Source organism: Equus caballus, unplaced genomic scaffold (assembly GCF_041296265.1).
Source record: "Equus caballus isolate H_3958 breed thoroughbred unplaced genomic scaffold, TB-T2T haplotype1-0000019, whole genome shotgun sequence".
NCBI classification, from domain to species: Eukaryota; Metazoa; Chordata; class Mammalia; order Perissodactyla; family Equidae; genus Equus; species Equus caballus.
This window is the reverse complement of record NW_027222392.1, coordinates 2,061,498-2,085,421: the sequence shown is the minus strand read 5'-3', so window position 1 is coordinate 2,085,421 and position 23,924 is coordinate 2,061,498. Positions and strand designations below refer to the sequence as shown.

The following is a 23,924-nucleotide window of genomic DNA, read 5'->3' as shown; positions in this document are numbered from 1 at the left end:
AGGAAAACCTAGAGGAGTTTGTCACCACTAAACCACCTTTACACGAAATGCTAAAGGAATTTATTCAAGTGAAAAACAAAAGATGACAAATAGGAATAAGAAAATTATCAAAGGAAAAAAAATCACTAGTAAAGGCAAATACACACTAAAGGTAGTAGTTCAACCACCTATAAAGCTAATATGAAGATCAAAAGAAAAAATTACTACAATTATCTATTTCCATGATAAGAGTGTAAGGAATAAATACACAAACAAAAGGGGTTAAGTACGACATCAAAAACATAAAATATTGGGGGAGGGGTGTAAGAATGCAGAGTTTTTCATAATAGCCCTATCTTAAGAGTCTATCAATATAGATTGCTATTTTCATAGGTTATTTTGTATGAGCCTCATCATAGTCACAATCCAGAAACTTATGATAAATACTAAAACATTGAGAAAGAACCCAAATGTAATATGAAAGACATCCATCAAATCACAAGGGAAGAGAGCAAGAGGAGAAGAAAGGAACAGAGAACTACTACAACACTCAGAAAAAAAATGTAATAAAATGAGAAGAAGTATACACTTAACAATAACTATTTTAAATGTAAATGGGATAAATACTCCCAAAAAAGACATAAGGTGACTGAATGGATAAAAAATCAAGACCCATGTATATGCTGCATATAAAAGACACACTTCAAACCTAAAAACACTCTCAAACAGAAAGTGAAGAAATGGCAAAAGAAACATTATGAAAATGCTAAAGAAAAGAAAACTGAGGTGGCAATACTTATAGCAGACTAAAGAGACTTTAACACAAAAAATATAACAACAGACAAAGAAGGGCAATACATAATGATAAAGGAAAAAATCCAACAAGAAGATATAACACTTATAAACATATATGCACCCAACATAGCAGCACCTAAATATATAAAGCAATTATTAACAGACATAAAAGGAGAAATAGTAAGAATAATAGTGAGGGACTTTAACATTCCACTTAAATCAATGGATAGATCATCTGAACAGAAGATCTATAAGGAAACATTGGGCTTAAACAACACGTTAGATAGATGGACTTAGATATGTACAGAACATTCCATTCAAAAAATCACAGAATGCACATTCTTTTCAAATGCAAAGAGAACATTCTCCAGGATGGATCACATATTAAAATGAAAGCAATATCAATAAATTTAATATTTTAATAATACCAATCATCTTTTAAAAATTAATTTATTTATTTTCGGATGTACATCATAATATATTTTGAATTCTGTGTAGATTACATCATGTTCACCACCCAATAACTAATTATAGTTCATCCCTTCACATGTGAGCCTAATCACCCCTTTTGCCCTCCTCCCCCTCGCCCTATGGTAGCCACCAATCCAATCTCCAATGCTATGTGTTTGTTTGTAGTTGTTTTTATCTTCTACTTATGAGTGAGATCATACAGTATTTGACTTTCTCCCTCTGACTTATTTCATTCAGCATAATACCCTCAAGGGCCATCCATGTTGTCACAAATGGCTGGATTTCGTCATTTCTTATGGGTGAGTAGTATTCCACTGTGTATAAATACCACATCTTCTTTATCCATTCGACCCTTGATGGGCACCTAGGTTGAATCTATGTCTTGGCTATTGTGTATAATGCTGCAATCAACATAGGGGTGCAAGTATCTTTAGGCCTTTGCATGTTCAAGTTCTCTGGATAAATACCCAGCAGTGGGATAGCTGGATCGTATGGTAGATCTATTCTTAATTTTCTGAGGATACTCCATACTGCTTCCCATAGTGGCTGCACCAGTTGTTGTATTCAAAAAGACTCTGCTGAGACCAATGTCAGGGGCCAGTGCTGTGGTGTAGTGGCTAACTTCACATATTGCACTTCCGCAGCCTGGGGGTTAGCAGGTTCGGATCCTGGGTGTGGACATAGCACCACTCATCAAGCCATGCTCTCGGGGCACCCCACATAAAGTAAAGGAAGATTGGCAACAGATGTTAGCTCAGGGCCACACTTCCTTATACACACACAAAAAGACCAACGTCAAACAGCATATTGCTTATGTTTTCTTCTAGGGGTTTTATGGTTTCATGTCTTACATTAAAGGCTTTAATCCATTTTGAGATAATTTTGATGTATATTCTAAGATAATAGTGTACATTCATTCTTTTTCACGTGGCTGTACAACTTTCCTAACACCATTTATTGACGAGACTGTCTGTTATCCATGGTATGTTCTTGGCTCCTTTGTCAAAGATTAGCTGTTCACAGTTGTTTGGTTTTATTTCTGAGCTTTGAATTCTGTTCCATCAATCTATGTGCTTGTTCCCCCCCCCCCAAAATCGTGCTGTTTTGATGACTATAGCTTGGAAGTATATTTTGAATTCAGGGAGTGTGCTACCTCTAGCTTGGTTCTTTTCCCTCAGGATTGTTTCGGATATTCAAGACTTTTTTTGCTGTTTCATATGAATTTTAGGATTCTTTGCTCTACTGTGAAAAATGTCGTTGGGTTCTGATGGGATTGAAGTCAATATGTAGATTGCTTTAAGAAATATGGGCATTTTAACCTTGTTAATTGTTCCAATCCAAGAGCAGGGAATATCTTTCCATTTCTATATATCTTCTTTGATTTCTTTCCATAATGTCTTATGTTTTTCAGTGCATAGGTCTTTCATCTCCTTGGCTGAATTTATTCTGAGTTATTTTATTCATTTTGTTATAAGTGTAAATGAGATTGCATTCTTGATCTCTCTTCCTGCTAGTTTCTTATCAGTGTATAGAAACACGACTGATATTTACAGGTTGATTTTGTACCTTGCAACTTTATTTGTTAATTTCTAATCTTTTTTTGTATATTGCTTATGGTTTTCTATATAAAATCATGTTATCTTCAATAGTGACTGCTTTATTTATTTATTTCCAGGTTGGATCCATTTTATTTCCTTTTCTTGTTTAATTGCTGTGGCTAGGACTTCAAATTCTATATTGAATAAGAGTGACAAGGGAGGGCATCCTTGACTTTTTACTGTTCTTAAAGGTATGGCTTTCATTTTTTCACCATTGAGTATATGGGCAGTGGGTTTGTCATATATGGCCTTAATTATATTAAATTACTTTCCTTGTATAGCCATGTCATTCAGAGTTTTTATCTTAAGTGAATGCTGAATTCTGTCAAATGTTCTTTCTGTCTATTGAGATGATCATGTGATTTCTATTCTCATTTTATTAATGAGATGTATCACATCGATTAACTTGTAGATGTTGAACTATCCCTGTGTCCCTGGAATAAATCCTACTTGATCGTGGTGTAAGATCCTTTTAATGTATGATAGTATTGGATTTGCTAATATTTTGTTTAGGATTTTTGCATCTATGTTCATCAGTGATATTGGCCTGTAATTTTCCTGTTTTGTGTTGTCCTTGTCTGGTTTTGGTATCAGGATAATGTTGGCCTCATAAAATGAGTTTGAAAGTGTTCCATCGTGTTCAATTGTTGCAATATTTTGAGAAGGATGACTATTAAATCTTCTTTGAATATATGGCAGAATTCACCTCATCCTGGAGTTTTATACTTTGGGAGGTTTTTTTATTATAGTTTCAATATGTTCACTTGTGATTGGCCTATTCATATTCTCTATTTCTTCTTGATTCAGTTTTGGGAGTTTGTATGATCCTAACTATTTACCTACTTCTTACAGGTTATTCACTTTGTTGGTGGATAGTTTTTCATAATATTCTCTTATATTCCTTTGCATTATTGTGGTATTTATGGTAATTTCTCCTCTTTTATTTCTGATTTTATTTCAGCCTTCTTTCTCTTTTACTTTGTGAGTGTAGATAAAGGTTTGTCAGTTTTGTTTCCCTTTTCAATGAATGAGCTTTTAGTTTGATTAATCACTTCTATTGTCTTTTTAGTGTATATTTCATTAATTTCTGATCCGATTTTTATTATTTTCTTCCTTCTACTGACTTTTGGCTTCGTTTGTTCTTCTTTTCTAGTTATTTTAGGTAATTAGCTATGTTAGATTGTTATTGGAGATTTTTCTTGTTTCTTCAGGTAGTCCCGCATTTCTCTGTACTTCCCTTTTAGTACTGCTTTTGCTGCATCCCATAAGTTTTGATATGCTATATTTTCATTTTTTGTCTACAAGTGTTTTGTAACTTCTCCTCTGATTTCTTCATTCATCCAATGGTTGTTCAGTATTGTATTTTTAATCTCCACATATTTGTAACTTTTCTTTCTTCTTGTAGTTGATTTCTTGTTTCATATCATTGTGATCAGTAAACAATCTTACAATATCAATCTTCTTGAATTTATTGAGACTTGCTTTTTTTCCCAACATACAGTGTATCTTTGAGAATGTTCCATGTGTGCTTGAGAAGAATATGTATCTGTTGCTTTTGGATGGAATATTCCATAGGTATTTATTACGTTGATCCAGTCTAGTGTTTCATTTAAGGCCAGTGTTTTCTAGTTGACTTTCTATCTAGACAATCTATCCATTGATGTAACTGGGATGCTAATGTCCCCTACTATTATAGTGTTGCTGTGAATTTTTCCCTTTAGTTCTGTTTAGTTGCTTTATATATTTTCTGCTCCTATGTTAGGTGCACATATATTAATAAATGTTATGTCATTTTTGTGGAATGTCTTTTTTATCATTGTTTAATGTCCATTTTAATTTCTTTCTATCTTTTGTCTTGAAGTTTATTTTGTCTGATACAAGTATGGCTACACTTGTTTTCTTTTGGTTGCCATTTCCTGTGGTATCACCTTTTATCCCTTCACTGTGAGCTTGTATTTGCCTGTCTAGCTGAGATACGTTTCCTGGAGGTGGCATATTGTTGGCTCTTATATTTTAGTCCATCCAATCCTCTCTGTCTTTTGATTGGTAAATTTAATCCATTTACATTTAGAGTGATTATGGATATATGTGGGCTTAATAGTGTCATTTATCTTTTATTTTCCGGCTTTTATATATTTCTATTCATTCATTTTCCTTTGTATTTCTGTCTACCATTTCACTTTGGTGGTTTTATGTGATGTGTTTCTCAGGTTCCTCTTTTTTATGTTTTGTGACTCTGCTCTAATTTTTTATTTTATAGTTACCATAAGGTTTTCATAAAAGATGTTATAAATGAGACAGTTTTTTCATGCTTATAGCATTTTTTCTGCATTGACCTTTGTAGGTTCTGTCCTTTTCTCTTCTCCTTCTGTTTTTCTTGTCATAAGTTATCTCTTTTTGTGTTGTAGGTTTCTTACCAAGTTGAGATGGTTACAGTTGTATTTGATGCCGTCTTTCTCTCCAGACTTGTTATAATTAAGTGTTTACTAATCTCTTCTGATATAAAGTATAATTTTGATGAAGTTCAATTATCCTTATTTTTATTGTTACACATGTTTTTGTGTCATATCTAGTAAAGCATAACTAAACTCAATGTCATGAAATGTTTCCCCTAGGTTTAATATTAAAATTTACTAGATTTTAACTCTATATTTTGCTCTTGGAACCATTTAAGTGAATTTATGTGTATGATGTCAAGTAATGGTATAATTTCATTATTTGCATGTAGATATTAAGTTTCCTCACCAATGTTTGTTGAAAAGACACCCCCATTGGATGGTTTTCAGACCCTTGTCAAAAGTTATTTGACCACATATGTGAAAGTGTTTCTTCTGGTATCTCTATTTTATTGGTTTATTTGTCTTTATGCCAATACTACACTCTTTTTGTTAACGTAGTTTTGTAGTAAGTTTTGAATCGGAAAGAGTGAGTTTTCCAATTCTCTTATAAGACTGTTTGGCTATTTGGGTACCTTGAGCTTCCATATGTATTTTAGGATGTATTTGTCCATTTCTGCAAAAAAACCTGATTGGGATTATGATAGGCATTTCCTTGAATCTGAAGTTTGTTTATGGTAGTATTGTTATCTTAATAGTATTAAGTTTTCCAATCCATTAACAGAGGATGTTTTTCTATTTATTTATCTCTTCTTCAATTTCTTTAAGCAATGTTTTGTGAATTTCAGTGCACAAATTTTTTTGCCTCCCTTGTTAAGTTTATTCGTAAGTATTTTGTTCTTTTTGATGACATTGTAAATGCAATTGTTTTCTTAAATTCTTCTTAAGATCTTACATTATTAATGTTTAGAAACAGAAGTGATTTCATACCTTGCAACTTTGCTGAATTTATTATTTCAACAGACTTTTTTGTGGACTTTTTAGAATTTTCTCCATATAAGATTCTGTTGTTTTTGAACCAAGATAATTTTACTTCTTTCTACCAATTTGCATGTCTTTTTGTTTGATTTCTTGTCTAACTGTTCTATTTAATCCATCGGTACTATGTTGATTAGAAGTGACAAAAGTGGGCATCTTTACATGTTCTTGATCTTAGAGGAAAAGATTTCAGTCTTTCACAATTGAGTATAACTTTAGTTGTGAGGTAAATTTGGAACTGTGACATCAATTTTACATCACTTTAGTATCTTTTTCAAGGAATGCAAGAATATGATTTCGGCAGCCGCAGAGTAAAACTATGTTCCCGTAACCCACTACTCCAGATCCCCAAGGCAAATAATTCATATTGCCTTACCACTTTTATCCTCTATTTCCATGTATTTTCTGCCAATATACTTATCTTCTAATAATTAATAAACATCATATATCCTCTTTTGACTCATCACCTCAACCACTGTGGATGGAGACTTTCCTTCTCCACATACCACCTCCTCCAGTTCTTTTTCCCTTTTCTCATCCTTTCAACATAGTTACATCTCATTTTGTACCTGGGGTGGCAAAGTTGAGAGCATTGTCCCATCTTCTAGTATATATTTCTAAAATACAAAAGTATAAATTATTTTAAAACTTTATAATATTTTGGTTACTACTCCATATATAGTTCCTTTCATTATTATTGCTATTTTCTCTGTCAAGGTGCTTGTAGGGCCACAAATGTATTGGCAATATTGAGAATTTTCAGAAAATGTTTCCACAAAGATATTTATAACTTTCAAGAAAATATCTTTCAATAAAATATTTCTTATTTACTGTTCTATATTCTGTACATGCTGTTGAATATGACAGATCATATATATATATCAATTCCAAAAAATGTTTTCCTTTGATAATATTAACTCCATTATTATTTTGTTACATGCATTTCTAGGAATGACAATAAGCATAGATTTGTTTCCCTATATTAATTCTCTAGTTCTCTTAAGCTTTCAAAATGGCAATTTTTTATGCTGCTGTTGTTGTTTTCTTTTACTTCTGGTAGATTTTTTTTCACTTTGCCTTTGAAAGTTTCACTTAATTTTTAAAATCAATTATTATGTTTTTTAATTAGCAAAAGACTTTCTTGTTCCATGGCACTCCTTTTTATATATCTAATAATATTTATATGGTGGATTAATAATGTCTCATACTTCTTTGAATTTAGCAATCTTATTTCCTAAAAAATGCACTCTCTTTCTGCATCTTCCCAACTATATACAACTCACTTTATATTTATGCAGATTGTGTGTGAATAGGTATGTGGGTTTGTGTGTGTATGTATGCACATTTGTGCATCTTCTTCTTTCATGTTGGGAACTTCCTTAAAAGTCTGGTAACATTGGGATTTAAAATAATGTTTAAGACTACAACATCACATACTGTGTGGACCTTCTTCACTTAGAATGTCTCTTGATAATTCCTCCTCCTACTTCCATGAAGAAGACTCTCAAGGTGCCATTTCCTGTTTTCCATTTAAGTAACTGACCATTTCTCTATCCAAATTCCTTATTTCAATCATCCTGAATTATTTCATCTATCACTGTCTTTTACTCACTTACTGTCTTTTAATTTATAACATATCTATTTCTTTAGTATCATAAGAATTGAGTTTTAAGAGGGAGAGATGGCAAATATATGGTCTTAAATTCACACACTTATCTAGACTTGGAAACCATATTAGATACAAGTAAACAAATGGGAAAAATGAATGAGTAAGACAAAGTTTAATAAATCAATGTGTAATGTTATATACATGTTAGAGAAGCAAAGAAACAGAGAACATGCTATTTGGAAGAGCCTGAGCAGAGTCGTGAGAGCTACAATGAATGTGTGTATAGATGTTCCAGTAAAGGGTGTTCTTTAACTGCAGCATTTAGAACCTAAATGAGGAGGCAGAAGAGGATGACTGTGTAAGTGGAACTGGACAATAAGGATTCATGCTACATTTCAGAACAAATGAAACAAATGATAATACCTGACTTCAGGAAAACTTGATTTGCCTCTACTTTGCCAAGTAGACTTAAGAAAGAAATGCAACTCTTCAACATGAGCTGATAGGCTACTGTAGTTTTAGAGGTAAATTTTAGGGCTTAAATATGATAGAAAAATCATCCTTTAAGGGTCATAAAAATTATTGCTACTAGAACTCTACAATGTATACATTTACATAGATTTTCTATGCTTATGTTTTGAATACAATGTCTGATTTTGCTGATATGTGGGTCTGTGTAGGGCACTAAAACATACTTATCCTAATAAAGTAATAATTGAAATGTTTTTGAAATAATTTTAAAGATTTCTTGGAAAACTCTTTGGCAACAAATGTTTGCATATTCAAATTTTAATCTCTGGGTTAGAAAAAAAGTATTCTTTTTTCCAAAATAGATAAGTTCTGTTCTTCATTTAAGAGATGTAAAATTTTAAATAATACACTGTCTGACTACAATAATAAGTTAAAAATTATAGTTTTTTAAGCTTAGAAAGTTAATAGCTTATAGTTTTACACTTAACTTACTCTTGTGTTTCCCTCTAGGAAAAAACATGTCAATGCCCCATGGAAAATTATAATCAAACATCCACTGATTTCACTCATTGGGGTTGTTTCCACCATCAATAACTGGCCTGGTCCTCTTCATTCTCATTGTTCTCATTTTCCTAATGGTTCTGCTTGGCAACTTGTCTGAGATCCTTCTCATCCTCCTAGACAGTCATCTCCACACTCCTATGTATTTCCTAATTAGTCAGCTCTCCCTCATGGACCTGAACTACATCTCCACCATTGTCCCCAAAGTGGCTTCCAATTTTCTGTTTGGAAACAAGTCTATCTCCTTCATTGGATGTGGGATTCATAGCTTCCTCTTCTTGACTTTAGCAATTGCAGAAGCACTGCTCTTGACATCTATGGCCTATAATTGTTATGTGGTTATTTGCTTTCCTCTCCACTATTCGATTCATATAAGCCAAAGAGTGTGTGTGATGATGATAATAGAATCTTGGATAATGGGCTCTATCAACGCCTGTGCCCACACCGCATATGTCTTCCATATCCCCTATTGTCTATTCAGGGCCATCGACCATTTCTTCTGTGATGTCCCAGCCATGTTGACTCTGCTCTGCATGGATGCCTGGGTTTATGAGTACACAGTGTTTATGAGCACCACCCTCTTTCTTGTGTTTCCTTTTATTGGCACTGCATGTTCCTATGGCCACGTTCTCCTTGCTGTCCACCTCATGCACTCAGCAGAAAGGAGGAAGAAGGTCTATTGCACCTGAAACATCCACCTGACTGTGGTGACTTTCTATTATGCTCCCTTTGTTTACAATTATTATGCCCAAGGTCCCCCCAATCTCCAACGGAGGACAAGATTCTGGCTGTTTTCTATACCATTGTGACCCCAATGCTCGACCCCATCATCTACAGCCTGAGAAACAAAGAGGAGATGGGGGCCCTAAGAAGAGTGATTCAAAGAATATGCACTGTGAAAATGTAGACAGGGTTTTTTGCTTATGTACCCAGGACCTGGTTATAAGTTCACTAATCATATATAGTAAGTAAAAATATGTTATGCATAGAGTTCAAGTAGTAAAATTAATCTAGACCAGAGGAAAATCACTCATATCTGGACAAAACTACCTTGTAAATATATGTAAAACTGATAATTCAAGGAGAAGTTTTTTCTGAAAAGATTTCTATTATGAGTAGATTTCAACCTATCAATTTCAATATAAATCAATTTCTTGTAAATCTGAGTTTAATTTTAAATGTAAATTTAATATATGGCATTTTAATGATTCCTCTCAAATTTATGGTAATTTGTGGACTTTGTATAAGAAACAGGAAATGGTTTTAATATTTTTGCTAATGACATAAGGATGGTCTCTGGGATGGATGGACAAGTCAGACCTTGCTCCCATCATGGGTCATTGTTCCTGGCAGGCAGAGATCCTCCTCCCTTCTGTGCAGTGGCTACTTCTACCATTGATGCTCCATCTGCAGCTGCTGTTGACATCACTACCACCCATTTAGTTCCAGGTCCCAACCCAGACAATCCCTTTGGATCCTTTCATGCTTTGAACACAGATGTGTGTGTGCACATCGGGAGGCCAGGTCAATTGCTCCATGTACATGCTTCCTGAGCCCACAAGTGCAGATGCTATTGCTGGACCAAAATTGCATTCTAATGCTGCCATCTAGTCTAGCTCCCCTGCTCACATGCATACTCAAAGATAAAATTATTGAGAATTTTGAGATTTCAACAACAGAGTATTAAACCAAGCAAAGTGTCTTTCTGAGTGTGAGGCCCCATGCAAGCACACAGGCCACATTCCCATGAGGTCAGCCCTGAGAAGAGTAAATGAGTAGGAAGGGAATAGTGTCATGAAAACCAGGAAAATGATGACAATATCTGCTGTTTGTGTCAGTTGTTGTCAATGTAAATATTCTGAGGGAGTGTGGAAAGAAGAAAAACAGGCAATCAAAATTATGTTAAATGTGATTTTATATGCATCTAATTTTATTAAGCCTCATTTCCTGAGTCATGCATAGAAAAATGAATTTGGGTCTCCTATTTTTTCAAACATTTGAACAAATTTTAAAAAGCAGAATGTTTGTGAAAAACAGTGCAAGCTTCTCTACCTAATCTTTGCTGCTTTACTTCTAAAATTGGGAAGAAGTCCAATCACAGTTCTTAATGTCCTTTAGAGAATCTAAAAACCCTGAGAGCCTCTTTTTATGAGGTGTAAGTGATCTCTGGCCAAATATTGGTGGTATTATGAGCACAAACATGAATACATTCTGAAATGTGAAAATTGTAAACTACTTCAGTGCGCAGCTCCTTGTTTGGCACTGTCAGCAACACACTTGAGTGCCAGAAACGCTTCCTCTTATTCTTTTCTTTTTGGAACTGGGAAGTTGTACTTCCATGTCTAGGAATTCTGAGTATTATATACTATATATAATTTCAATAAGAATTTCCAAGCTGCACAGTTTTTTAAATCCTTATTAGTAGAGGCTATGGAAGATACTCTACGTTGGAAAAAAAATGTAAGTCTCAATAAATTGTATTTTGAACACTTTATTAAAAAAAGTCATCCTTCTGAAAACATTTTTATCTTTATTTTTCTTTGCTTGAGAGAGCAAAAATGTCATCTTTGGAAGAATATCGTTCCAGATCGCATTTTGTTGTTTTGTTCCCCATGTCTAGGGTATTGTAAGTGGAATCATCAAATGTGTGTATCATCATAGTTCAGCAAATCGAGGGGTACCTCTCATTTCCTTTAAACGTTAGAGAGTGCAAATTTTATTCATTCTGATTACAACAAAATTAATGTAAACTGGTTTTCCAAAATTGTTTCCCCAAATACTGAAAAATCCTTATTTTACAGTCATGAAGTAATTGAGTATGTCAAGAGGTAAAGGAAATTTGTACTGTTGAAACCACCTGATAATTCATAACTTGACAGAGCCAATTGGAGATTTGTAGACGTGCAGAAGTGTGTGGTTTTATGTAACAGGTTCAACAAGGCACTGCTGACCACAAGTACCACCACATGTCCCTCCTGGTGTTAAACCATGGTCCTTTCCACTTAGATCAACACCTTTCAGTTTATTGTCCTCACTCACCTGGTCTCCTTATCTCCAGTATTGGAATTTTCCAATTGATTACCACAATTTAACATTTCTCAAATGCAAGTCTGAACATTTTACTATTGTTTGTAAAACATTGGGTCACAAAAGGACAGGAAACTAGGCTATAAGTTGAAGCAGGAAATAAGTGCTATTGGAACACTTACATCTCTTGCTTGTCAAACATCTCACCTTTGCTCATACTCTACCATTTCCATGGCATCATTTCTCTGAGCACAACCCCCCTGCCCAGCTTAGTGTACTCATCTGACAACAACATTTGTCACCATTCAAAACTCATCTCCAGAGTCTTCTCTCAGCCCCCTTGTTTGGCTGAATTTGCATGTCAAAGGTAGAGGTGATGTGTACTAATGAGCTGTGCCCTTTCCACATGAGCATCAAAATAATCTATGTATTTTACTACAACAATTTGTACAAACTATGCCTACAATTCAAGTTCCTTAGGGACAGTAGCCATGCTTTATTATGAGTTTAAACTCATTTAGCAAGGAGCTATTATTTTTATTATAACATAGCATAAGAAACGTTGGCTGAAGAAATAAAGAATTGAATGTTTGGTGTTCTTCCTCTGTTTATTTGTTTAATAAGTTACATATTTGAAATATCATCTCAGATACCACCTCATGAAGGGAAACATCCCTAAATCCAGCTTACACACAGGGTTAATATTTTTCCCACAGTACCTTATATGATCTTAGATATTCAGTCTACCACAAGTTACTAACAATCTCAGAGAGGTAAAACACTCACTAGATGCCTTCAAGATTGGACCATGAAGAACAACACAGCCTTCAGTAAATGTGGGCAGATGACAGGATTGTCACAGTAATGATCAACCACATTAAAATGAGCATAATTTCTATGATACATCATTTAAATTGCCACCAAGCAGAAAGTAGGAACTCAAAGAAACTGAGAAACTCTGTTCGTTACTCTTTATTTTTCAGTAATTTCAAATTTACAGAAAAGTAACATGAATAATAATGGTGCAATTAACACTCATATACCCTTTAGCTATATTCACCTATTAACATTATAACCCTTTGACTTCATCACTTTTTCTCCCTTTAACTCATCAGTTTCACACCTTATGATTTTTTCTCTAAATATTTTCATTATATATTTCCTAAGAATGTGAATATTCTCCCATAGAGTCACAGTGCAGTTATCAACTTCAGAAAATGTAATATTGATGTGATTGTATAAATATTTTCAATGCAGAAGGAGTATAAAAATGAAGAGCTTTCCAGTACAAGAAAACAATACCTTCAAAAGGCATGAATATAGGACAACACATCATTGTGTGAGAATCTGAGGAACAACATTGGCATAAGGTCCTAAACTTCTGATGTGTAAAGAGAAGGAAAATAAACCATTAGTACCAATATTTCCTACTCGATAGTTTCTTGAAAGACAGATCCCTCATTCAACATTTTCTTTAGAGCCCCTGTGACATCCTTATTCCTAATACTATAGATTAAAGGATTTAGAACAGCAGTGATTATGGTGTGAAATCCAGATACAACCGTATCCTTCTCAGGTGTCTGGTAGGAGCTGGGGAACATGTAGGTGTAGATGGAAGCCCCATAAAAGAGGGTGACCACCATCATATGTGAAGGACAAGTAGTTAAGGCCTTCTTCCACCCCTCTGCTGAGTTCATCCTGTGGATGGTGAGGAGGATAAAAGTATAGTAGCTTGAAATGACTATCACTGGGATGAGGAGCATGAGTACACATCAGAGGTACATGAGCATCTCATAGAGAGAGGTATCTGAGCAGGAGAACTTCATTAAACCAGGGACCTCACAGAAGAAATGATGGATCTCCCGGGATCTGCAGAAGGGGAAAATCATGGTGACAGGTGTGAGCATGAAGCCATCCAGTAACCCTAGGAACCAGCAGCCAGACACCAAGAGCAGTCATACCCTGTGGTTCGTGAGAATAGGATAATGGAGTGGATGGCAGATGGTCACATAGCGATCATAGGCCATGGCAGCTAGAAGGAAACATTCTGACCCTATAGTGACAGATAGAGAAACATTTGTATCCCACATTCAGGGGCTGAGATCCTATTCACACACATGACCTGGTTCATCAGCATCTTGGGCATGGTGACAGAAATGTACATCATGTCCATGAGAGATAGTTGACTGATGAAAAAGTACATGGGGGTGTGGAAGTGGGCTTTAGAGTGTACCAGAAGGATCAGGATGGTGTTTCCAAACAAGGTCACCAGGAAAACCACAAAAATGACCACACAAAGCAGAACTGGGTGCTTGGATTGACTGAAGAATCCCATCAGAATGAAATCTGACAATTTGGTGTTATTGGCCACCAACGTGTTGTTGTCCATGAGATTTCACCTAGATCGCCAAGGAGAGCTTTGGGATTAATAGATTGTTCATGGGTTATGATCAACAGAAATTAATGATTTGTGAGCTTGTGTTTCTGTGTCTGTGTGTGTGGGTGAGTGTACATGCCAACCCAATTGTGCTAACAGGAGGTGGTTCTGTAGATTTGGCAATTGTAAGTTACCTGTAAGTCAACAGTATTACCAGAAAATTAAGAATTTGCAACTGTAGGTCAAAAGAATCCTTCACTCATAGCAAGATTGCCATAGTTCAAGGTCATGAGATTTTTCTGATGATAGATAACATTGTTTATTATCAAGTGTGGAAATTTGCAAAATCACTTCCTCATGCAAAAACAAAATGTAAATCATTAAAAAAAGATAAATCACACCACTTATTTCTAGAAAATTTTGTTGTAGAAGTCAGAGTAGAATCAACATATCTGGTTTAAGGATCCAACTGGGATCCTAAAAACTTGGGAAGGTATGTTCCATATAAGAAAGATTTAGAAAGTAACTGAAACATAATGTGGGGAAATACCATTCTGAATGTTTAAACACCCTTTGCCTGTAGGATCAAACTATGCTGTGAGGGACTGTGGTTGTGTGAAATGACAGGAACAAATCTGGCTTCTCACCAATAGCCAACCTCTTAGATATTCTAGGGGCACCAAGTAAGGAGCCCAAACTCTGAGGCTGGACTGTAGCTGTGGGTCCACTTCATCCTCTACCCACCATCTCTCTGTCTACTCAATGAAAAAACAAGATAATAATGTTTGATCTCAGATATGGTGAGGGTTAAATGAGGTAAAATGATGAAAGTGCTAGGAACATTACTAGTCGCAGATGAATAAGTGTATATACCATAAGCTTAAAGAATTGATATCTACAGTGCTTCCTGTGCAGAATCTATGTAAGAGATGGCTGTTACTATTATTGACTTACGAGACTGTTACTCTGGTTCACCAATCTTAGTATCTATTTATACATATAAGAATTTGGAAAATGAAAAAGAAATCAACTGAATGGGAGAAAATATCTGCACATCATATATCTGATAAGGCATTAATAGCCAAAATATATAAAAAAGTCATACAACTCAATATCAAAAAAATAACTAATCTGATTAAAAGATGGGCAAAAGATATGAATAGATATTTTTCTAAAGAAGACATACAGATGGCCAACAGGTAGGTGAAAACATGCTCAACATCACTAATCATCAAGGAAATGCAAATAAAACACACAATGAGATATCACTTCACACCTGTTAGATGGCCATCACCAAAAAGACAAGAGATAACAAATGCTGGTGAGGATGTGGAGAAAGAGAACCCCTGTGCACTATTGGTGATGATGTAAATTAGTTCAGCCATTATTGAAAACAGTATGGAGGTTTCTCAAAAAAATTCAAAGTAGAACTATCATAGATTCCAGCAATTCTACTTTTAGGTAATTTATCAGAAGGAAACAGAAACAGTAACTTGAAAAAATGCATATGCACCCCCTTGTTCATTGAAGCATTACTTTCAATAGTCAATATATGAAAACAACTTAAATGTCCATTGATGGATGAATGGATGAACAAAAAGTGGTACACATATATATTTATGTGTGTGTATATATGCATATAACACACACACCTATATATACAATACAATATTATTCAAGCATAAAAATAATGAAATCTTTATATTTGTGACAACATGGATGGAACCTAAGGACATTATGTAAGTGAAATAAGTAGGATAGAAAAAGACAAATACCACATGATCTCATTTATGTGTGGAATCTTAAAAAAGAAAAGTAAGCTCATAGATACAGAGAATAAATTGGTGGTTACTAGAGGCAAAGGGTGGAGGTGGGCAAAATGGGTGAAGTGAGTCAAAAAAGTACAAACTTACAGTTATAAAATAAATAAGTCATGGGGATGTAATATACAGCATCGCCACTATTGTTAATAATAGTAACACTATATTGTATATTTGGAAGTTGCAAATTTGATGTGAAATTTCCTCATTTTAACTAGCAGTTTCAGTTACACTAAGAAAAATATATACGTTCATTTTTTAAAATTCTTTGTTAGTCATATTTGCAGCCCCAATACTATCACCGAGCTTGAATGTGTTAAATGAATGTTAAACAAATTTTTAGAATAAGGCATAAAAAAAGAAAACCTAACTCAAAAAAAGAATTTAATTTTAATAATTTCTGTAGTCCCAGACTATATATATGCACAGAAGGCTTTATATAAACTCTATGTAAATATGTATATCTGTATAAATATATATAAATATGAAATATAAATAAATATATAATACATATTTCTTATTTTAACCCTGATTAAGGAGAAGTTTATGAAGAATCTCATCTCAGTTCTGTCTAGTACACGCTTCTCCAACTTCATCTCCTTAAAGCTCGTACCATTTGTTCTAAATTTCAGGGAGAAGGACTAGTGTTTAGAAGGTCATTGCCGTTTACAGAAGAGGGCTTCAGCTGTTTTTGCAAATATAATCTGTTATATTGTCTATGGAAATCAACTTTTAATGGAAAATGAAATGTAGAAAGCAAAATTGAACAAGACTGAGATGTCTCTGACTCCAGTTCACTGTTTCCTCTTCTATTTGTCTGCTCACAGCCTATGTATGTGTTAGATGTATGTGTATGGAGATGAATCAAAGAAAAGAATTAAACCTAGTTACAGATAAGGAGGTCACGTCAGTCTTTTCAGGGAGAAATATTATATAAATATGATTTAAAGTAGTCTTAAAAGAGCTACAAAAATAAATAAAAAAGAACAATAGAAGCAAAATATGTTTGGCCTTTCTGAAGAAAATCAGTAATAGCTTTTTCTAACTTTTCTCTCATGGAGATTAAACCTTTGCAATTTTTCAATTTCTGACGTGTTAAATGCTAAATTGTAAAAGTCGTTACGAACAAGAAGAATATTTGACATTTCTTTCTGAGAAGAGTTTAGAAGTGGTTACGATACAGGCGTATTTCAATTTCCAAGTTTCAAATACATTTTCTACTCTTGCAATAATTCCAAAGACCAATTATAATATTCAACTTAGTAACAGTCCCATGTTCTGGGGTGCTGAAACATTACACAGCACTAAAAATGAATTTGATATCAATATAAATAGCCAACAAATCTGGGACACATAGCATTAAAAAAATATAAGCTTGTCAAATTCCACCCCACTGGCAGATGAAAGCTGAGCTCTGTGCAAATTTTAAAAACAGTCTAATAAACACAAAACACACTTGTTGACTGGGTCTATGTTTGTTGTCATAGTGAAGCAAGGGACAGCACAGTGACTGGCACATGTGTAGACCTCAAAGCTGTTTTGTGAGTGAATGGAGGGAGAGTGGGAGGGCTGATGGGGGTTCTGGGCAAACCTTTGTTACATTTTCATAAATGGCAGTGACTGTGATCAAACCACACCAAACAGCCCACGTAGGACACCAGGCAGACAAAGGAATACTGTCTACAAGGCAACTGGCCTTCCTGCTCATTCTTAATCCACTCTATCCATTTCCTTGAGTTTAATGTAAACAGCTTAGTGCATACTTAACTTGAGGAAATATTAATAGTGATGGTAGAAGAATACTGAATCTTTATTTGAAGCTGATAGCATCTCAGCAATTGTGCTATTGCTTTAGCACAATTTATCTTCCCCAAGAGCCTAAGAGGTACGTACTCATCTTATTATGTGCCTTTACATATAAAAGCAAAGAAAATTGGTTTTCCAGGGTATCTGCCTACTATCACACAACTAGGCTGATGGAGAACCCATGTCTCAGCTCAAGTGTGGGTCCCAGAGCCTGGATTGCTGCCTTAGCTCTCCAGGAACACAGTCCTCCCTGCAGTCTACTCTGTGGGTATTAACCACTCACTCTCTGTTTCATCTGGAAAACACAAATATGATTGATACATTTATTTCAATGTTCTGACTACCAGAAATAATCCCCACTCAAAATAAAATAAGACCCTCTTTTCCTGTAAAATTTCAGTCACAATAAAACAAAGTTATTGTCCAATAATATAAGAGCAATGTATATTCTTTTGCTCATAGATAATGGGAAATAAAAAACTGATTTATGAGTAAGTTGCAGAAAATAAGTGATATATAAAAGTTTAAAAAATGCATATTTATTTTTCTCCATAAAAATAGATGAAAGGGAAAAGATGAGGGAAATATGGTCAAGAATTGACAGAATGTGTCAGAAGCAGAACAGGTGAAAAACAATCGTTACCCTTTTCTTCCTGTGGTTCTGTCGTCCTACCTGATTGAACCCAGCATCAAGTGATGCCACAATCCTCAACTAGATGAGCTGTTGGAGTGTGGCTGTTCTTAACTCTATAAAGAGAGAGAGTAGAGTGATGTCATCTCTGGCTTTATTATGCCCATTAAAGGAGTGGATGAAAGTTTTCTGTTGATAAATCCCATATGGGACTTCAAAAAACAGTGCTATTAAGACAGCTCAAAAAGCTAATAAACATGTCTGTTGCACTTTTGTGTTTTTCTTCTCCTGTCTTTTTTCTTATCTCCTTTGATTGTACACTAGAAATCTTAACCAATATTAGCAATAATCTCAAATCACACCTCACCAATAAAATCTTATCTATGAATTGTGTCTTATTTTATATATAGCCTTAGCCTTTTTCACTTTACAACACAGTTTTCTTGTATGGATGTATATGTCTTCATTTAACCTTCAAAATTATTCTGTGAAGTATTGATATTACTTTTCTCATCTTTCACAGATCCAGACTCTAAAACTCTTAGTCTAATTGGTGTATCAACGACAACACCACTAATCAGTACTGTGGCTGAGACTAAAACTGAGGTGGTCTGCTTTACACCTTTGTCTGGATCACTCTTCATTAGGTTACTTATTGTCCTCTTTCTTCTGTCACTCAGTTGGAATCTATGTTGTCCTAACATTGCATTGCATTTTAGGGCACTTTTTTTAAAATTTAAATGTTGAATGCTAATTATAGAAAAATATAAAAGCACAAAAGATTATCCCCTCAAAATTAAACCATAATGCAATCACCCAGACAAAAATCATGCCTTAAATATTATATCTTGCCTTCAAGCTGCAAATATTTATGGAGTATATACCATGCATCAGGCAGTGGAGATAAACCAGGTAACAAGATAGAAGCAAACCCACCCTCATGGAACTTGGAGTCAAATTTCAGAGCCTGTTTTGTATGTGTATTGTGGAACTATGTTGATCATTTTCCCATGCCATCCTTTGTTCATGACATCCTTTGTCCAGATTGTGACTTCTGTTTGTAAGGCCCACACTTGCAGCCTGGAGCCAGCTGTGCCCTCCTGGGTTTCAGCTGCAGATGGTTCATCCAGACCCCTTTATCACTGGGTTTCCCATAAGTCTCTGAATGTGCACTCCCTTGGGAGCACTGAACAGTGGGAGGAAGAAAGAAATTGCATCTTTTTTCCTGCTTCTGGTGATGGTCTCTGGCTGCTGCAACAGCTGTAGGCAGCTGAGGACTGTGCAGCAGCTGTGGGATCCAGCACCCCAAAGGCAGTTTCAGTGGTATTGGTGGGATGCAGGCATCTGGGTTGCAGCAGGGGAGGGTCCCAGGAGTAGCCCGATGGAGAGTCTCATCAGCTCAGCAGTGAGGGGGATGTGGGGCTCCAAGGTTGGTGAGGACTCCTGGTCCTTGGGTGACAACCCTCCCCTTCCTGCTTCCCCAGCCTTCTCTCCAGTCTTTTGCCACCTCTGCAACCAAATGCCTGCATTAAACCTCTTCAATTTGAAATGCATAAAGTGTTTGCATATGATTGGACACTAAATAATGATGTTAATGTTATATGAAATTAATTATACCTCAGTTACAATCACCTCTAATATTGAATAATTACATTACATTCAGATTTCTAAATTATAAGTTTTTCTAAAATAAAAGTGCTTATACAGAAAGCATTCTCTGAATGTAATTTTTCCTAAGACAATTTACCGGAGGGTATATAAAGTTTCAAGTTTTTCCATACACAAAACTGAATTGCTTTTCCAAAACCTTCTTCAAATTATGCTTTGACCTCAAAATTCACCTGCACTAGCATTAAATCGTATGTGCCTTTTCATCTCAGTCGATATGAAAAGAAAATCCTTGTTTAACCTACCTTTCTTGATTACTAATGTTTATATGATTTTCGTATGTTTACACTTGTAACTAGTTATGTGAAATATGTTTATATCTTTTGTACATTTTTTCTATTGAAAGCTTTTCTTTATAAATATAAAAGTGTTTACACATTAATAATAGTGACTCTGTGAGTTGTATGGACTATAATATTTTTATTTCAGTCTTAATTTTGATATTTTATTCCATAAGAATTTAAAAAATATTTAGTTCAATATATTAACTTCAATGATTTCTTTTAGCAACTTTGTGTTTAGAAAGTCCTCACACATTTTTGGATCATTAATATTTTCACCTTTACATATTTTTAAGAATGAGCTTGAGCAGATTTTTTAAAATTTAACTTCTAATGCAGCAATAACTTATTGGGGGTGTGATAGGAAATAGATTTCTAACATGATTGTTTGCAAGCAGAGACTAACTTAAAGTGCTAAATTATCCTTTTTTCATTCATTCATTCCAAAAATATTTATTAGTACCAGTTATGTTCCAACCACTCTTCTAGCTTCATGATGGTGAAAACAATGATTCTCCCCTCATACAGCTCATATTCTAGTCATAAATGAAGACAATAAACTACTGTATACATAATAGTACGTCAGGAATTAATAACTACAATGAATAAAGTTAAAAGCAGGGTGAGAATCATGAGGGAATTTGTTTTATGCAGAATGTGAAATTTCATCAGATCCATCAATGAAACAATGGAGTCAGCCATTAAAGTTCTGGGCAGGGATGTTTAAGCAGAGGGAACAGGAAGGATAAAGACCCTGACACAGAATCTCATTTGCCATGTGTGATGAGCAACAAGAAGATCCATTACCACAGGTTATGGTGAGAAAGTTAGAGAAACATAGAAAATCAGGTTACACATGGAGCCAAGAGGCAGGTCCTCCAGGCTTGTGAGGAGCCTCAGAAGGACCAGAGATGATGAAGATTTGTTTAGCAAAATGGTTTAAAAAAAGACATGTATAAAACTCAAAAGAGTGAATGTGCATTTAGAAAAGGAAAGAAAATCACAACAAATCAATGGTCTCTTTCTTCTATTATCTCTTAGCACAGTTTACTAGACATGCTCACACTGTCTTTTGTCCTGACTACAGCCTGGCTTGTCCTCCCCACCATAACATGCTACAACTCCCAGCAACTGCTAGCACTCACAAAGCCTCACAGAGTGCAGGGCCTCAGAGCTTTGATTCTCCTGCCTCTTGGTAAATCTCACTCTGAGATGTGACTGCAGGATTGAGAGAGAGGAAGAACATGATAGGTCTTAGGTGCACAAGCGTCACTGGAGGCTTGATGGAGAAAAAAGTCCAGGGAGCAAGAATGCAGAGAGTGGTTTGAGTGAGTCCTGGTGAGAGATGTGGTAGCTGAGTGAGGGGGTGGTGATGTTAGGTTGAAGTGCTATCGATGCACTCAGGACACTGGCGCCGGGCAGATTGGAGAGGAAACTTAGAACTGAGTTTGAGACTCAAATTTCCCAATAGACATGTGCCTGGTGATGAGGCAAGGCCACTGGGTGCCTGAGTCAGGAGTTCAAAGGAGAGGACAGACCTGAGGTCATGGTTTAGGTGATGAGCAATGTGGGTAAGAAGCAATGGGATTGCATGAGAAGGGAGAGTGGGTGTCTTACACCAGAAACCAGTGTAGATGAGGTTAAATTTCCATCTCACCTCTTCTTTTCCAATCACCTCATTCCAAATGCCTTTAAAATATCGTGTTTCATTGATGCTGTTCATGAGAATTTTTAACATCTAGTGGGACAATTCTCCTAGTTATCCCTATATTCACATTCAAAATTGGCAATTTCTTGCCTGTTTGTTTCTTCTTTAAGTTGATCTTTTAAATCTCTCGGTCAAGTTCAGAAGATGTAATAGAATATATTTTTCCCCCCTTTTTTTTTTGAGGAAGTCTAGTCCTGAGCTAACATCTGCCACCTATCCTTCCCTTTTCTGCTGAGGAATCTTGGCCCTGAGCTAACTTCTGTGGTCATCTGCCTCCATCTTATATGTGGGCTGCCTGCCACAGAATGGTCTGATAAGCAGTGCATAGGTCTACACCTGGGATCCGAACAGGCAAACCCCAGGCCACCAAAGTGGGACGTGCAAACTTAATGACTGCACCACTGGGCCCATCCCAAAGATCTAATAGAACTTTTATTAGAATGTAATTAAAAGAAATACTTAAGAAGGATTAATATTTTTAAACTGTTTAGGATTTTCATCTAGAAATATGGTTGTCTTCACAGGTTATTCAAATGGCTAGAAGCTAAATCTGACTTTTTAAAAATTTTTTCCTGAAATTCCTCCATAGTAATTGTTGAGATTATTCCAGATTATTTCAAGATGTTTGTTTTATTAGCAGTTTGAAAAGAATATTTTCCATTTGTAAATACTCAATAAGCATTAATAGTGACAGAATAGCTATTGATCTTTATGTAACTGCATGGCTCTGCATATTTAAAATCTGCTACTGATTCCAATATTTCATTTGAATATTTTCATTACATATTTTAGTTCAGTCTCATTATTAATGAAATGTACTATACTGTGAAATCCGTATTTAACATTGACAATAAAGAACAACCCTCTGTTCCAATTTTTAGTGTTTTTCATCATTTTATGTTTCACTTTCTAGAAAGATACAGGGTATTGATTTACCATGTTTTGTCTTTAAAAATGTAAAACAACAAAAAATATAATAAGGTAACAGGATATAAAATAAAGATACTAAAATCACTATCTTCACATACACAAGAAATAGTGCAGTAGAACATATAATGGAGAGAAAATCTCATTTATAAAAAGAACAAAAATGAGAAGACATTTAGGAACTAAACTCAATAAGAAACGTGTAAGACTTATATGAGGAAAAGTTGAAAATAATCCTGAAAGATACAAGCACAGATATGAAGAAATGGAAAGTTACCTGCCCAGGGCTCAGGAGTGGAGCCGTCGTATTGGTGGACAAAAAATTGAGTCAAAGAGTATTGTTCTTGTCTGAAAACCTAATGGAATTTACATGGCGAGGTTTCTGACTAACTTCAGTCTCATGACTCCTATTTTATTTCTGATTTATTACTTTTAGAACGGGACTGTCTATCCTACATATGTCTCATTATTATGTTTTAGATGTAGATAATGTGTTATCTGGTTTCAGAGGTTCATAGAGAGAGAGGAATTTTTCCCCAGGATGAATTATATCTGGAAACTCTCTCAGACCTGGATACTTGGATGAGACTTTGAACTTAGGGTTGATCCTAGAAGGGATTAAGATTTTCAGGGGTATTGAGAAGAGACTAACATATTTTGCTTATTAGAAGGGTACCAATTTGGGGGCACCAGAGAGAAAATTTTACGGGCCAAACTACATCACCCCCAAATTGCTGTGTTAAAATCCTATCCCTCAGTGTGTCAGAAGTGATCTTATTTGGAGGTAGGTTTGTTGCAGATGCAATTGGGTAAGATGAAGT

At 35.1% G+C, this 23,924-nt stretch overlaps 2 pseudogenes; one reads left to right on the top strand and one right to left on the bottom strand.

The window, feature by feature from the left end:
* The first annotated feature begins 8,932 nt into the window (after positions 1–8,932).
* Positions 8,933–9,765, top strand: LOC138922918 (olfactory receptor 2L8-like; annotated as a pseudogene).
* A 3,547-nt stretch (positions 9,766–13,312) lies between these two features.
* Positions 13,313–14,274, bottom strand: LOC138922917 (olfactory receptor 2T29-like; annotated as a pseudogene).
* Between the last annotated feature and the right edge of the window lie 9,650 nt (positions 14,275–23,924).